Raw genomic sequence first — 15,933 nt, forward strand, 5'->3', positions numbered from 1 at the left:
ATGACTCCTCTTTCTCTCTTTCCACTTTCACTCCCAAGCATCCACAGTTTTTAGGCACGAAAGCATAGCGCCGTGCTAGCCGTAAACATGCCATTGAAATAAGAGTAGATACGAAGCGTCTTTTACATGCCGCCGATGCATACTACCGATACAGAAGTGCTACCACGGGAGTTGGCTGAACAGGAGCGAAGAAATGAAAGGCTGAAAGCTCAACAAGCGTCCGAGACACCCGAACAGCAAGAAGAACGTCTCGCTAAACGACGCAGCAAAGCCGGGTCTCAAACGCCTAAAGCATAACCATAAGCTAAGCCGTAAGCATATATCTATAGGCTAAATCATAAAGAATAGCCATAAGCTAAACCATAAGCATCCCCCAAGCTTTTCGCTTCGAGATATCCAGGCGTAACCTTAGCGAAGCCCCAGCCAATTTTATCGGCGTTCATTGCAGCGCTACATATAATTAAAATTGGTTTACAGGAACGGAAAGGCGCAGTATCTGTCACACCTCCGAAAAGTGTGCGTTTGGACGGTACACCATCGCTCCTGTCGCGTGGCGTTCCTTGGCGCGCGTTCAAGTGTGGAATTGCAGATGGCAGGAACACTAGACAAGGAGGAGGAGGGGGAGGAGGAAACTTTATTGAGGAGAATTTGGAAAGTTCTTTCTTCGTGGGAGTTCGCTTCTCCTCAAGCCGCCCCAGGGGTGGTCATCGCTCGATGGCGCTCGACGACCTCCTTGGCCCAAGCCGTGATGGCGTGTTGCCGGCTTGGAACAGAGCTAAGCAATGCGGCCTCCCACTGTTCCGAATTGGTAATCTGCAGGCCCTCCGGCGGACGCATGCTTTCACATTTAAACATGATGTGTTCGAGATCTGCCCTCTGGTCACCGCAAAGTGAACTTGAGGGGCTGTATTCGCCTGGATATCATTGTGCCAGCTTATACGGATTAAAGCACGTATTTGTTTGAAGTTTTCTAAGTAGTGTTTGTTGTGATTTGCTGAGTGTATAGTGGGGCTCCGGATATTTCAGTCTGTTGTTTTTATACCAATTCGTAATTCCTCTTTACGTAGGGTCTCTCTCGCGAGCCGATCTTAGTTCGGGGTAACGCACCTCCTGGCCTACGCCGAATCCTCGGGCAGACTGGTGCGCCGCCTCGTTTCCAGGATGACCCGCGTGTGCGGGGACCCACAAAATTTTGATCGAACGTGCGTTTTTAGAGTAATAAAAAAATTTCAAAATTTTGGCTGCTGGTTGATGAATTCTACCTTTTGCGAAATTTCTAATGGCTGTTTTTGAGTCGCTAAAAATGTATTTGGAGTCCGTCGTGATAATCGCCAGAGCTACAGCCGCCTCTTCTGTCTCCTCTGGCGTTCGTACTTCGTTTATCGTCGCTGAATTTTGTAAGCGATACTTGTGATCGACTAGTGCCAGGGCATAGGCTCTCTTATTCCCGTATTCTGCTGCGTCCACATATGTCGTATTTGGTAGACTGGAATAGTATTTCTCTAATGATTGGGCTCTTGCTACCCGACGCTGCAGGTGAAACTCCGGGTGCATGTTCTTAGGTAGTGGAGGGACTACACGCTAGATAAGGTGAGACTTCTGGTTGATCGCTTCAAATCTGGCGGCTGGTGATGTCACTTCTCTGTCGACCAATCAGGTACACCATTCGCGCGGACAGCTTTTGTCGACAGTTGTGAGGTTCCTTTCTTTAAATCTTCTGGCCACCTTATTCTGTGGCTTATTCAGAAACAGCAATCTAAATAGACGACCAGACTGACCAAGCTAACAATGAATACTTTTATGTACAGACATGGACGGGACGAGAGTAGAACGAGCAAGTGGGACGATGGCAAAACACAAATTGTAAAAAAGTCACCAAGTTGTTGGATGGAGAAGCCGGTGCAGACGCTCCGGGTAGTCAGTTTTGAAGGGTCGGTGCAGTAGGGCCTCAGTAAGCCCAGCGGAAGGCTAGGCCACCGGACGGGGCCCAGTAGAGGCAAGAGGCCTCGAGTTGCCTTTCCACGGCCGATGCGTCAGGCCTCCCCGACGTGCCTGGGCTCAGCACGGCGCCGAACGTTCGTGCCAGTGAAGAGCTGGCGCTGTGGCACTCCCGGGCCCGACCACCATTCCGAGTTTCGTGGACGACAGGAGAACAGGACAGGATACGGCCGGCAGGCCCCAGGTCTGGATCCCCGGGTCAGGCCTGGCAGAAGACGCACCGATCCGAGCTCTTTGGACAGCCGATCGGCTCCGCTGCTCGCCTGTTCTCCCCTGCTCGTGCCTCGCGCTCCTCGAGCCAACCTCCACGTTTTTCTCTTCTTTCTCCAAAACGTGGTTTTCTTCGTCTTTTCTCCAATTCCCCTCTCCTCACACACATGTTCTTCACAACAGTATGAGCCATTAAAGCTTTCGCCCTAATACTGTGCCTCCTTTCCCCCAAACCGAGCCCTAAATACACCTATGCAGGCCACCTACGTGCCCTGAGAAGGGTGCGGGTAGAGGAGCCCAGAAAGCAAAACGCACACATCGCTATCGGGAGACACATTGGTACTGGTCGACTGCTGTATTAGGGGATAGCGTTTATTCCACTCTTTCTTTTCCCGCTTCTTCTCCACGCAGACCGTTCCGGCGGCTGTAGAGAAGACGCTCATGGTAACGGGAAACACATGGGAAACTGCTTGGAGTAATTGTCACATTGCCAAAAACCGACTTAAACAATACTAAATGTATCAGAACCAAAGGCAGTGTTAAAAGCCCTATCGCGTCTACTCAAATTGCGAATGAACATCCTCCTAGTTTTCCTCTTATGCATCACTTAAACCAACAGAAACCCTGATTTCCTAGCGGAACCCTTAAACACTTTTCCGCTATCCCTAACGCTGTATATACAGAACTGGAACAGCCGATTCCTTCTGAAACTTATTAGCCATAAAATACGCTGCGAGATTACTTTATCTTGTTTTTTTTTCTCCATTTATATGGTCCCAAACAATAACCGGCATCAGTCGCTGAAATGAATGCAGGCTAGGCAGTGCTATGCTACAGTATTTGCAGATCGTCCTCAGTCGACTTTAGCGGAAGAAACTGACCATTTCATCGCGTAAAGCAATGACCCTGCTTCCCATCGTCCTTGGTGTCGTCCAATTTCTTCCCAAGGAGGGAAGAAACAGCGATAGTAAAGTGAATATTTTGTACACATTACATCTCAATGCAAGTCTATTTGCTCGACGTGCATTTGCAAGCCTATCAGATCACACGCTATGGCAGAGCATCAGACGTCATTTGTGTTACTCTAGCAGGGAAGGTACACGATATGTGATAGCCAGCCTAGCTGCTTCTTGCGTAGTGAAAGTCGGTAGCGAGCGCACGCCGAATGACCCAAAAGAAGATTTAGTTTTCATTACGAGTGCTTGCTTTTTCGTTCTTTTTCGCACGAGAACTGTTGCGATGAACGCAACACGCGCTGTGTGGACGTTTCCTTCAGCTCGCATGAGATGCCCTCTCTGCGCTGGGCCTTTTCTGGCAGCAACATCTTGATGTTGTCCGCAGTGTCAACACGCTCATCCCCCTCCCCCCCTCTCTCCCCATTCGGCACGGGGCGAGGAGGAAGAAACGGCGAGAGAGCCCTGCGTGGCTGCCATCCCATACACAGCACAGGTTCTGGTCGCGTAGGACCGGTCACTCGACGCAGCGCACGTGGCGAGTTTCGGAGTGCGCATTCCAAGATTCTGCCGCCGTATGAATGCGCTGCTGGCCAGCTCGACATTTGACGCTGCTAAGAAGCCTGCGAGCGAGCACCCCTTGGTGAGCGGGACTCCGTGAAAGAAGGCACGCGCAACTGGGCCGTCGCTGAACTGAGCCGGTGGCCGCTTCCGCTCGAGTTCGGTCACGAAGACTAGGGGAGAGAAAGAAAAGCCCGCGCGAAAAAGAGTGCAACAGCGCGCATGAGGCTGACTCCAAGAGCCATTCTCGGAGGGGCGTCGCTAAAGTTCGGTTCCCTGACACGAGGTATGAACGCGGAGGGAGAAATGTGGAAGACTAATGGGCGATGGCATAGCGCACCTAAAGACATGTCAGCTTCAGCAATCCAGCCTCTGTGTTCTATTGGCAATTGTAATAATAATCGGAAAATATATGTAAATTTTGTGGAAGCCAAGTTGTTCGGTGTTATTGCCTCTCGGTCCAGTGTGGATAGTGTAGACGCACCAAGTAGGTTATAAAAGAACTGCTGAATTGGAAGTTGCCTATACCGGTCAATGGGCTTAAGTGAAGCCCGCGGCAGCATCTTGAAGGGGCAAGAAGCGCCTTGCCAAGCGGTTGGAAGCGCTGTTTGCCGGCGTTGCCTGTGTGTTTCTAACGTATAAATATTTTCAAGTTCTGATGCAATGATCGAATATACTGTGGGCTATCAGACGAGCCATACTGGACGTCTGCGAATCGTTCTGTACCACTTGGATATTAAAAGATCTCGACGATATCCGATTACTGGGGCGTTTTTAGCTCTAGTCAATGCAAAAGTCGTAGCTCAACCTCGATGTCAAACCTTTGAGTCAAGCCCTAGCAACGCAAGTGTTTCATAGTGTGCGTCTTATGTCGAGCATAATAGCACTGGATTAATCGTCGTTGTCATCATCATCATCATCAAAATCATCAGCCAGACTATACCTATTGCAGGGCGAAGGCCTCTACCATATTCCGTCAATTAGCTCTAAATTAACTCTAGCTAGGTCTCAAATAAACAGTTACTTTATTAGATATCATTCAAATTTGTACTGTATGCGACATCATTGAGTTAGATAGCTATGTATCGTTATAATTAGTTAGATATCGTTAGATAGCTAAATTCAAGTAAAATTACACTGGGCCAATTCTAGGCCCTAATGAATTATTGCTAAATAGTTAATTCTGAATAAATCTAAAATTTTGCTTTAGCTTCAAGTCGTATATCCTTGATAGCTTATGCCAAGTATAACTGCACTGGACTAACTTCACGTCATAATCAATTTTCTGACTAAAATTCAAATATATGCCCCCGCCAGGATGGCGCAGTGGTTACGGCGCTCGACTACTGTTCCCTCGGCGGCCGCTCTTCGATGGAGGCGAAAAGCAAGGTGCTCGTGTGCTGTGCGATGTCAGTGCACGTTAAAGAACCCCAGGTGGTCGAAATTTCCGGAGTCCTCCACTACGGTGTCTCTCATAGCCTGAGTCACTTGGGGACGTTAAACCCCGCAAAGCAAACCAGGCCATCAAATATATGCTATAATTTCAAGTAAAATATCGTTGCGTAGCTTATATCGATTACGGTTGCACTAAATAATGTTATTTCACTGCATTAAGGTCCTAACTTCTGATTATTTGTAATTATGATTAAAATTGAACTTTGTGATACATTCAAGTCTTATATCGACGAATAGAATTCAAAATCAAGCGCTAAGCAACGCAAAAGCCATGTAAAACAGTCTAACTCGGTTCAAACGAGTTATATGGCCATTCCTTTTCCATTTTAGCGGCACCAATATACAGCTTCCTTGACAAGAATCAGGTCCATGACCTCAGCAGCTTCATGCCTTTGCTACGGCAGACTGCGGCTGGGTTTACACGCTCCCTCCGAAGTTTAATATTCTTAAAATTCACATCAATTTGCGTTTCTTCGGGTTCCTTAATGCGCTCTCTTGAGATGTAGAAGCGAACAGGCATGCAAGTTTTAAAATTAAAAGTAACTCAAAGAATGAGAAATAACAAGGCACGCAAAAAACCTGAGTAATTACTGCATTCAGCATTCTGAAGGAAAAAAGAAGAAAGAGGAAAAGCATAGCTTCCGATGCTTCATAAAACAAACACACATTGCTCTAAATAATACACCAGGCGATCACACTGAAACAGGCCTTTATTAAGCTTAAAAGCTTGCACAACGCGCATAATACAGCTGTAAAATATTCTTCAATCATGCACTGAACACATAATTAATTTGCGTTTTATTACGATGAATATATATGTCCTCATTTCACTCCGTGATTCCCGGATAGTGTGCAATTCTAAGCAGGAAACGAGCGACTTTTGTTGTCTGCGTTACCATCGACTGCAGGCATATTGTTGCAATTTAATTCACAATTTGCACAAAAATGTCGTAAAGTGAATGCAGTTGATCTTTTTAATACCTTAGTGCACCGAGCTATACTGGTAGTCATCGTGTATAAATACAACTGCTAATTGTCCTACTAAATTCAAAGTTTTGATGTCAGTATGATTTCATAAAACTCTCATATAACTGTGTAGTTATGCGCAGCTGATTTTGATTATTTCAGTTAGCGGTTGGTGGCACAGACGGCACGGGATTGGATGGAATGGTTTTGATGGCATTTGTGGCTAATTACTGCGGTTTTCTTTTAGCCAAGTTGTTTTTGGCTTGCGTTAATTCTTTTTCCTTGTTAATAATCAGGATACCACCTTTCGACAAACTGCTCTCCTAACAGAAGTAATTTGATAAATATAAAATTGACAACCTATTTTATCTGTACGATTTCTAGGAATGAATTAAATCAATTTCAGGCGATTTTAATAAAATTTTCAATTTGTTTTCGATCGTATAGAATTTCAGTGAAAATTTGTTCATCCGTTGGTGCGCTTACAATAACACTTGGCCAAAATAATCCTAAATTATAGATGAATGAACCGTGAACGTTCGAATTTTTAATAATGAATATAAAAAGATATATGTCTTTTAGTTTATTAATCCCGAATATATTTTTCCGGTTTTTCACAGTAGCGCCCGATATCATCACAATATTTCAAGTGAATATATAAATTTCAAATAGAGAAAAATAAAATAAAATTTACGCAGTTCATTACATATTATTTCCAGGCTTGTTTAAATGAGAAAAACAACCAGGCAAAGCGGTTCACGAAATATTCGATTTTTAATGTTTTTGTTTCCCAAAGTATTAATTGCTTAGCCGCTAGGTGCAAACTCTAAATATGGTTAAAGTGACCAAAAATGTCACTTTGAAGAAAATTTGCGGCAAACTGATTTTTGTTTTTAGAGAAAAGCGTGAAAATTTTCAGGCAAATGTGAAACAATCGAGCGTGTCATATGCGACGTTTGAAACTGAGCAGACCTTTGGCACTGCGCCGTTTCTGCCCCACCCAAGATGGCTGACGCCGGCTTTACGTTTTGGACGCCACTTACACTTCAGCAGGTTTTTTTTTTTATTTTTGATATATAACCTCCTTGGGACCCGCTCAGATGCGGAGGTCGTCACAAAGCGAACGTGCGTGAGAAACGTTACGCCGACAATATCTCAATCTGGCTCAGCCGTGGCAGTGACGGTCAGCTCGAATATTTGCTGCAGGAAGCGATATATGTTGTGACACAACACCTGAGAAATACGAGGCTGCGTTGCTCGCCCAAGAAAACGGAGCTCCGGCTCTACTGGGCTACGCAGAAGGGACGCCCACCCAATAGATCCAAGCAGAAGACAGAATATGAGGGAAACAGGTTAAATACGAGTGACGGCGGAACCATCCCCATCGTGAAAAACCAAAAAAGAAAAAAACAAAACAGCCCTAGGCATGATAATCGAATACGTCAACGGCGAGGATCTATAAGTTCGCACACAATACTGCCAATGCAATGAGATTACTGAAGAGTCACCAGTAGGAGCAGTGGCATGAGGGAAGAGAGCCCGTTAAAACGACTTTTGCACTCTTTCGTCGTATGCCGCATAACCTACGTGGCCGCCTTTCACAATTGGCGGAGAAGAACAAAATAGACGAGCAGGGTGTACAAGACGGAGCTCGTATACTCGACTAGCACAGAGCTAAAATTAAGAATCCACAACGCGATGGACGAACTTGCCGAAGCGCCAACATATCGCAGTAGAAAGACTGACGACCACCGTAGCGGGACGACACATGCTCTAGAAACTTTTCATCGGCTACACCGTCAACACGGCGACAAAGCAATAATACCGCGTAACGTCAGGGAAGGCATCCGAGTCGCACAAGTCCTGAGAAACGTACACCCGACGTATAATCAAGGCAGAAGACAAGCCATAGTCGCGGCCCTGCTGCGGGACTACGGAAAAGCGAGGGAAGCGCGCTTCGTGGACGCTGCTAAGAGTCAAGACGATCGACGATACGCCGTTGCGTTTGTCGACATTGCCAAAACGTTTGTCCACTCCGCCAGCATGAAGTCCCGACACGCCGAGGTGGCCGAAGAATTAGTCATTGCACTTGCCACACCTGATCATGATTGCGGTGTCGTCAGCGACTCGCGAATGGCCATTAAGAATTATGCCAAGGGTGGAATATTCGTGGAAGCCTGCCGATTGATCAAGAACCCAAAAAGCTCACCAGACAAGGTCGAGCTAGTCTGGTTCTCCGCACACACAGGGGACTTCTCATCTCACCAACCTCAACGAGGTCGCTCACTCCATCGCACGGTCTCGCAAACCGTGCCGGAGAGAGCCATGGTGAAGAAAGGGAGAGAGGCTGACGAGCTTCGGTGCCTTAACCAAAGCCTTCTACCTGGCCCGCCAGACCTCCCCTCCGCCTAGCTGCAAACTATGTAGTGCTCAGGCAGTCGCCTGGAGGCAATATACAAATGAACATGTACCCGAACCACTGCTGTATAACAGTGTTTACCTCGAATTATATTTTTCATTTTTTCATTTTTCATTTTATTACCCTCAAGCGCATACGCATTACAGAGGGCAGTGGTACATCATATATGATAGAAAGCATAGAACACTAAATGAACAAAACATAACAAAGGCTAAACGAACAAGGGAATACAGAACAACGAAAACAATCTTACAATAAAGAAAGTTATACAAGCGGAATAAATTGAAAACAATCATAAGCGGTGAGAGAACAGCATTATACAGCGAAAAGAACAACAGCACTGGGAGCTAACAAGCATGAAAAACTAAAAACGGAAATAAGATAATAGTCAAGGGGGGAAAAAAGTGTCACGGATCAGCTTCAAGATATTGCATCGGTGATGAGCGAAATGAATCGTGATCTTGGATTAATGCGATATCGGGCGGAAGGCGATTCCACTCTACTGACGTACGAGGTAAAAAGGAATGAAAAAGGGCATTAGTATTGCAAGTTATGACATTTACTTTGTAAGCATGATCGACGCGGGAGGAGCGATACGATGGCTGCGAAATGAAAGTATGCCTCAATTCGTTATGACGATAAATTTTGTGAAAAAGGCTAGGACGTGAAATTTTCCTTCTAAGCTCGAGAGATGGCAAAGATAGCGTTAGTTTCATTGAAGTTATGCTGCTAGTGCGACTGTAATTGGAAAGAATGAAACGCGCCGAATTATTTTGAACCATTTCGAGTGAGAATTTCAAGTTCGTGAAACCGGGATCCCAGATTGCGGAAGCATATTCAATCTTTGAACGTACCAATGCATTGTACATAGTCATTTTAGTCGAAACAGGTGCCTTCGAAAAGTTAAGGCGCATATACCCAAGCATGCGGTTATTGTTGTTAAAAATGTAATCAATATGTTGCTTCCAGCTGAGGTCATTAGTAATATGCACACCCAAATATTTGTACGAAGTAACAGTATCTAAAGGAGTGCTATTCAATACATAGCAAGCAGGGGGGAAATTACTACGCGACACTCGCATAGCTTTGCATTTTTTTAATATTTAGGTCCATACACCATGTGCTGCACCATTTAGTTATATTATTGAGGTCAGATTGTAAAGCAGAAACATCGGCGGGTTCAGCAATCTCGCGATAAATAACACAGTCATCGGCAAATAAGTGAATAGGGGAAGTCACACAGTTAGGAAGGTCATTAATATAAACTAAAAAAAGAAGGGGGCCCAAAACGGACCCTTGTGGTACACCTGACGTAACAGGTGCTGACGGTGAATTATTGTTGTTAGCAAAGACATGCTGTGATTGACCGATGAGGAAAAATTCGACCCAAGTAAGAAGATGTCTGTCAATATTAAGGCACTTGAGTTTAAGTAGTAAAAGACGATGGTTTATTTTGTCAAATGCCTTAGAAAAATCCAAGAAGATACAATCAGCCAAGGAACGGTTGTCAATAAGGGTTAGCATGGAGTTTGTGAAACAAAGTAGCTGTGTCTCGCATGAGTATGATTTCCTGAAGCCATGTTGCGCTGGATTGAAAAAAAGGTTCGAGTCAAGAAAACTAGCTAGGTGTGAGCAAATGACATGTTCAAGAATTTTACATGGTATGCTAGTAAGAGATATGGGGCGAGATTGCTTGTTACCGGATATATGAAGTGGAATCACCTTCGCTTGCTTCCAATGTACAGGAAGGGCACCAGTATCTAAAGATTGTTGAAATATTTTTGCCAAAAGGACAGAGGAGTACATGCTTGTTTCTTTAAGGAATCTTGCATTTATATTGTCAACACCAGAGGAACATGAATGTTTTAGTGTTTCAGTGAGCTTTGCAATCCCGTCGGCATCTATTGATATTGGATGCATAACCGTATAGCCCGAAAACGAATGTGTAGGCAGTTGAAGAAAGTTCAGTGTGAACATATTGTTTAAAATCGATGCGCACTCTTTGCTAGGCACAGGTAAGTCATTCTGGTCAAGTAAAGAAATCTCTGAGTTGCTCTGGGAGTTAGTTACGATGTTCCAAAATTTGCTAGGGTTATTTGTGAGCAAGGATGGTAGAGTGTATTTCAAAAAAGGAGATTTTGCAGAAGCGACAGCTTGAGAGTAGGTGCGAGATGCATTAGTGTATGCTTGCCAGCGTGCCGCAGTCTGCTGCAGTTTTGCTGCCCGAAATAAGCGTTTTTTTCTGTTCGAAAGTCGATTTAAGTACGGGTTATACCATGGCGATTGTCTATGTACTGTTAGTATTTTCTTGTGAATGTAAGCCTCAGTTAGATATGAAATTTTATTGACGAACAGGTCCCAGTTCTCTTGGACAGAACGATGTTCAAAACCACTAAGATAGCTGTCAAGGAAGAGCGAAAGTTCTCGATTTATCTCTTCAAAGTTTGCCTTTTTGTAATCAAATATAATCTTGCGTTTTTTCGTAGCTGAAGACACGGTAAAGTTTAGGTCGAAATGAAATAAAGAATGATCACTGAGTCCCGGCATGAAAATTATTGGGCCTATCATATCAAGGTTAGTGGTGAGGATCAGATCAAGAATGTTAGCAGAACTGCGATAACACGCGTTGGGCCATCAACAACCTGATCAAAATTGAAAAGGGAGCACATATCGAGAAAAGCTTGACAATTCGAAGAATATTGTGCACAGGTAGGCGGTGTCGATCTCCAGTTTATTGATGGATAATTGAAGTCGCCTAGATGAAATACCGGGGATGCTGGATAACGAAGGACGACGGTGTTAACCGCGTCATGCAATTCATTCACAAACGTGATGTCTGCATTAGGTGGACGATAACAGACGCCAATGATGTGTACTCTATTGTTTAAAATGACGCCGCACCAGACAGATTCTATGTTGCATGAAACATTAATTCTGAACGATGTTAGGTTAGTAGAAACTGCGAGCAGGGTTCCACCTCCTTGTCTTCCATCTCTGTCACAACGATAGACATTGAAAGGCTTGGTGTGAGTAAAAATTTCGCTGTCGATTACACGAACACTTAACCAAGTTTCAGTGAGCGCCACCAGGTCGGCATCGCACGAATTGATAGCTGCGCTGATATCATCTCTTTTGCCTAAAATGCTCCGGATATTAGTACAAAGGACCGATATAGGGCGCAGATAACCACTACCTCTGGCTAAGTGTTATGAAACATTACGCGTGGGACTTGAACTCGAAATGTCTCCCATCGCGCATGCGCGAGCAGCATTGGATGAAGTGGGTCGAGCGCGTGCAGATGAATCATCGGATGGGCTACTACGCGAGAAGGAGAATGATAGCGCAGCCGGGGCAGCTCAATGACACTGTCTGTTCTAGGGTCATAAATATATTGCCTTTTATTTACAGTTAGTTTGTCGTAGCGAAGCCTAAAGGATGGTGAACCAGGCAAAGATTTTGCGAAAGCAGTTAAACTTTTGCGAGTGAGCCTAGTTGCTGCACAGTAGTCTTCAGAAACTGAAATGTCATTTGTTTTCAGCTCATCACGATGTGACATCACTTCTTTCGCTTTAAAGTGCGAAAATTTTATTATCACTGGTCGGCATTTTTCTTGAACAAAAGGGCCACCAAGGCGGTGGGCTCGTTCTATTTTGTCTGGTTTAAATTCTCACCCAAAACTGGATGAAAGCAAACTAATAACGCTTTTTTCTGTGCCATTCCACGTTTCATTGCTATCGGGGACGCCATAAAATATTAAATTATTTCTGCGAGATCTGTCTTCCAGATCACTGATGCGGGAAAGAAGCGCATTGTTCTGTTGCGTCAAGTCATTAATGGTGTCGTTTGTTAACAGAAGTTCTCCTTCGAGACTACTAACAATGCTGACTTTTGTTTCAACAGAAGCGAGCCGAGTATCAATATTAGACAGTCGCTTTGCTAAACATTCCTGATTGGCTTTTACGTCATTAACAGCCTGCGTCAACATGGCTTGGGCCTCCGCTGACGCCTCACAGGCGGTTCTAATAAAGGACAACGCAGCCATGACTTCATTATGACGATGGGCGCACGACGTGCCGTCTTCATCAGCTACTTGAGTCTGCCGCTCTGTAGTCTGCTTGCGATTAGGCCCGGGGTTTAGCTCAACGTCACCCGAACACAGCAACAACATACGCAACACCTCCTTGCAGTCACAACACACGTCATAGAGCACTTGTGGGTACGGAAGCAGCAGTAAAAAACGATTTGATGTTTTCCTAGCATGTAGAGAACACGATTGACCAACCTGGATAACGTGAAGACGACGATCGTTAGCCATGTGCTCTACCGTGCTGCTTCCATGCCCACTGACGTGTCGCGGCTGGCTGTTAATTGGCTTTTAAGGCAGGCGTGAATGATGTTCCTGCCGATGCGGCTGAACCGATGAACAAGGATTCCGATCCAACGAAGGCAGCGCCTGGGTTCGAAGAAAGGTCGCACACCTGAACACGGCATGGCTGCAGGCAGGTAGCGACGTACGGGTCCGGTGCACTTGTGGCCAGGCATGGTAGAAGCCAAGCCAAAACCTGGATAACGTGAAGACGACGATCGTTAGCCATGTGCTCTACCGTGCTGCTTCCATGCCCACTCACGCTAACATTAACACGTTCAACATAACACTAACACGTTCAAGGTCTGCAAGACATAGTCACACTTAAATACATAACTCTGGGAGTATAAGGCACAACTGATTAGTGTTAGTTCCTAAACCCTATCGTCGAAGTGGTCCGCCGCTTTGCGCATCTCCAGACTCAACGACCAACTCTGGGCCGTCCAACAGGCCCTTGAGGCAACGAAGAAAGACGATCTCGATGTTCCCACGTGGGAGACCTAGGCCTTGTAGCGATAAACCAACACCAAATAAAGTTATTACTCACTCACAAAACAAGAAGCACGTACATCCCCGATCGAGCAAGGAGAAAGTTAGAGCTAACGCAACGTGCACGTACTCACTTTTGCATGCCCGACCGACAGACACAGGTTTCGCAGGGGTTGGTGCTTAGGTAGACTGAAGTAAACCAGGCGGCTTTCCACCTCTAGGCTTTCTCTCCTAACAGCGATGCCATGTTCGTGCATATCTACATACGTCGGCGTTCATTCCCGGCCAGGTAGCAAACCGACAAAGCTTCTGCCGTGTCTTCGGGCCCCTCCAGTGACCGTCGGCGTCATGATAGTGCCGCAGAGCGGCGCGCCCTAGTTTTCGGGGAATAACGGCTTTGAAGCAATTATCTGAGACTTCCTGTCTTGGCACGTACTTTAGGAAAGCTCCATGATGACCCAACAGGAAGTTCTGCAACTGACTCGTAGCAATTGTAGCTACACCAGAGTTAGCGCCAACCACAATATCAGTGGCTTCACGGTGCTATTTTGCTGACTTGTCGGAGCATCCACCTCTTCAGAAAGCCTACTGACGAAATGAGTCTCCCTGCAGAGCCTTGATAAGCTCTTTTCTGCTGAACGCCGCCTCGGATGGGATCCCCGCTCTTACGAGAAGCACGTGCTCTTGGAGGCAACAGGGCGTTCCCGCGCGAGCTCCTTCGATCCGCTGAGGCGGAAACAAGTTGTCCGTCTGTTTGCTACTCATGTGGGCCTGCCGATTGGATGTCAGCAGCGCTCGTGACAGCGCGTCTATGACTACGCTTTCAGCCCCCTTGCAAAAGTGCACATTGAATTCTATACGTTGAAGTGCCCGCCGCGCAAGCCTCCCGCTTGGCTCATGTAGGCGTTTAAGCCAGGTTAAGGAAATGTGGCCAATTTCGTCCGTGAACTTCGCTCCCTTTACGTACATCTTGAATCTCTAGAGTGCGTAGACGAAGCATTCCTTTTCCGTCGCTGAGTAATTGCACTCTGCCGGCGTCAAGGCGCACCTCGGGAATGCCACAATGCGCAGCCAGTTCCCCTCTATCTGACGAAGTACTGCTCCCACTCCGATATCACAGGGGCTGTTGAGGTCAGATAGCTTCAAAGTTGCTGTCTCAGCGATGGCGTGAGAGAGCTGCTGAAACCCCATTTTCCTGGTCGTCTGCCTAATGGAGATGACTGCCTTAGCAACTTTGCCAAGGGGGCATACAGTTATGAGCGAATTCCCGAGCTGTTTCTTGCAGGTTTCTGCAGGTTTCTTGACCTCTCGGAATTGTGGGCGACAACAGACATCGCGGATGCCGGCAGACGGGTCTGCCATTACCCATCTAGCTATCTCCCGTGAGCCTTTTGTGGTTTCTCCAACGGCGGCCGAGGTCTCCTAGGTGAGCTAGCTGAGCGCGACAGACAGCGTATACACTTAGCAGATGCCGACAGAGGAGTACCGTTGTCATTTTTAGCCAAGAACGCCCGCTGTCATGATGATCGGTGACAGGTCATCCTTCTGGTGCACGGAGATCGAAAAAAAGTTGGAATTGTCTTTCACAGATGAGCACGAGTTTGTCGTCTAGAGTTTAACAAATAATATTGTCGCGTCGATTCTTTTGAAATTATTTTGCATTCATCGTTTCGGAAATGGGAAGACGTCACATGCACACACGTTTATTTCATGTGTATGCGCCGTCCGAGCCAGAATCTACGGCACAAAACAACAGCAAAGCTACTGCTGCAGCAGCGGCGCCCTGAATTAATGCAGTGCGTTTATCGTCCCACACCTCACTGTCAAACGATTTAAGCGGTTGTTTACATTACACAGGAATCGCGCACGGAAGAGAGCACGCGAGGAGGGATCATTGCCGAAATTGTTTTTCCGCTGTGATAAGGAGTTCGCCAGTTTGTTCGCGCAGACGTTTCTGATCCGTGTTGCTGGACGATGTGTTTCCAGACGGTTTGTGTTGAAGCGGTGTGACAGGGCCTGAAGCGAGGTCCTCGTCCGAACGTAATATTTTCCGTCATGTGCACGCTTAAAGAAGCGCCGCTCCGACGCGTCGGGTTTTCGATCGATTTCAGGGTGATATCGTCGACAAAGGATATATGCCGCCCCGCTGGCCCCGCACGAAGCGGAAACGCCGCTGCAGCTGCTCCTCGCTGAACGTATCAAGAGCAGTCGTCCTGTCACGGAACACATGCAAGTGTTCAGCGGGCATTTCGAGGCAGACCAAGCATGTTGAACTGACGTTAAAATTTAGATAAGACAGTCTGGGTTGCAGTCTTATTCAATTCTTCCTTTTCTGTCTCATCCCGGTCTTGCTTATTTCGTGCGCGCGATTTATCGGCTAGGGAACCTGACACGGAATGTCGCACAACCTAAGCAACAAAGTGTGCGCCAGCTTCTGTTCAGACATCAAGAACCTGCACAGCGTAGTGGGCGAATTGCTACTGTATTTCGAAAAGGCACGTAACAGCGCAACTTCT

General features: G+C 46.2%; 1 long non-coding RNA gene across 1 annotated transcript in view; it reads right to left on the reverse strand.

The window, feature by feature from the left end:
• LOC146182597 (uncharacterized) overlaps window positions 1-15,933 on the reverse strand; it is a 169,064-nt gene that overhangs the window by 88,404 nt on the left and 64,727 nt on the right. The window contains exon 2 of the long non-coding RNA XR_014708616.1: window positions 12,845-13,124. This is a non-coding gene — a long non-coding RNA (uncharacterized LOC146182597). The remainder of the gene's footprint in view (window positions 1-12,844; window positions 13,125-15,933) is intronic.

The sequence above is a fragment of the Amblyomma maculatum genome, chromosome 7 (assembly GCF_055883805.1).
Source record: "Amblyomma maculatum isolate TAMU_Amacu chromosome 7, ASM5588380v1, whole genome shotgun sequence".
In the NCBI taxonomy this organism is placed as follows: Eukaryota; Metazoa; Arthropoda; class Arachnida; order Ixodida; family Ixodidae; genus Amblyomma; species Amblyomma maculatum.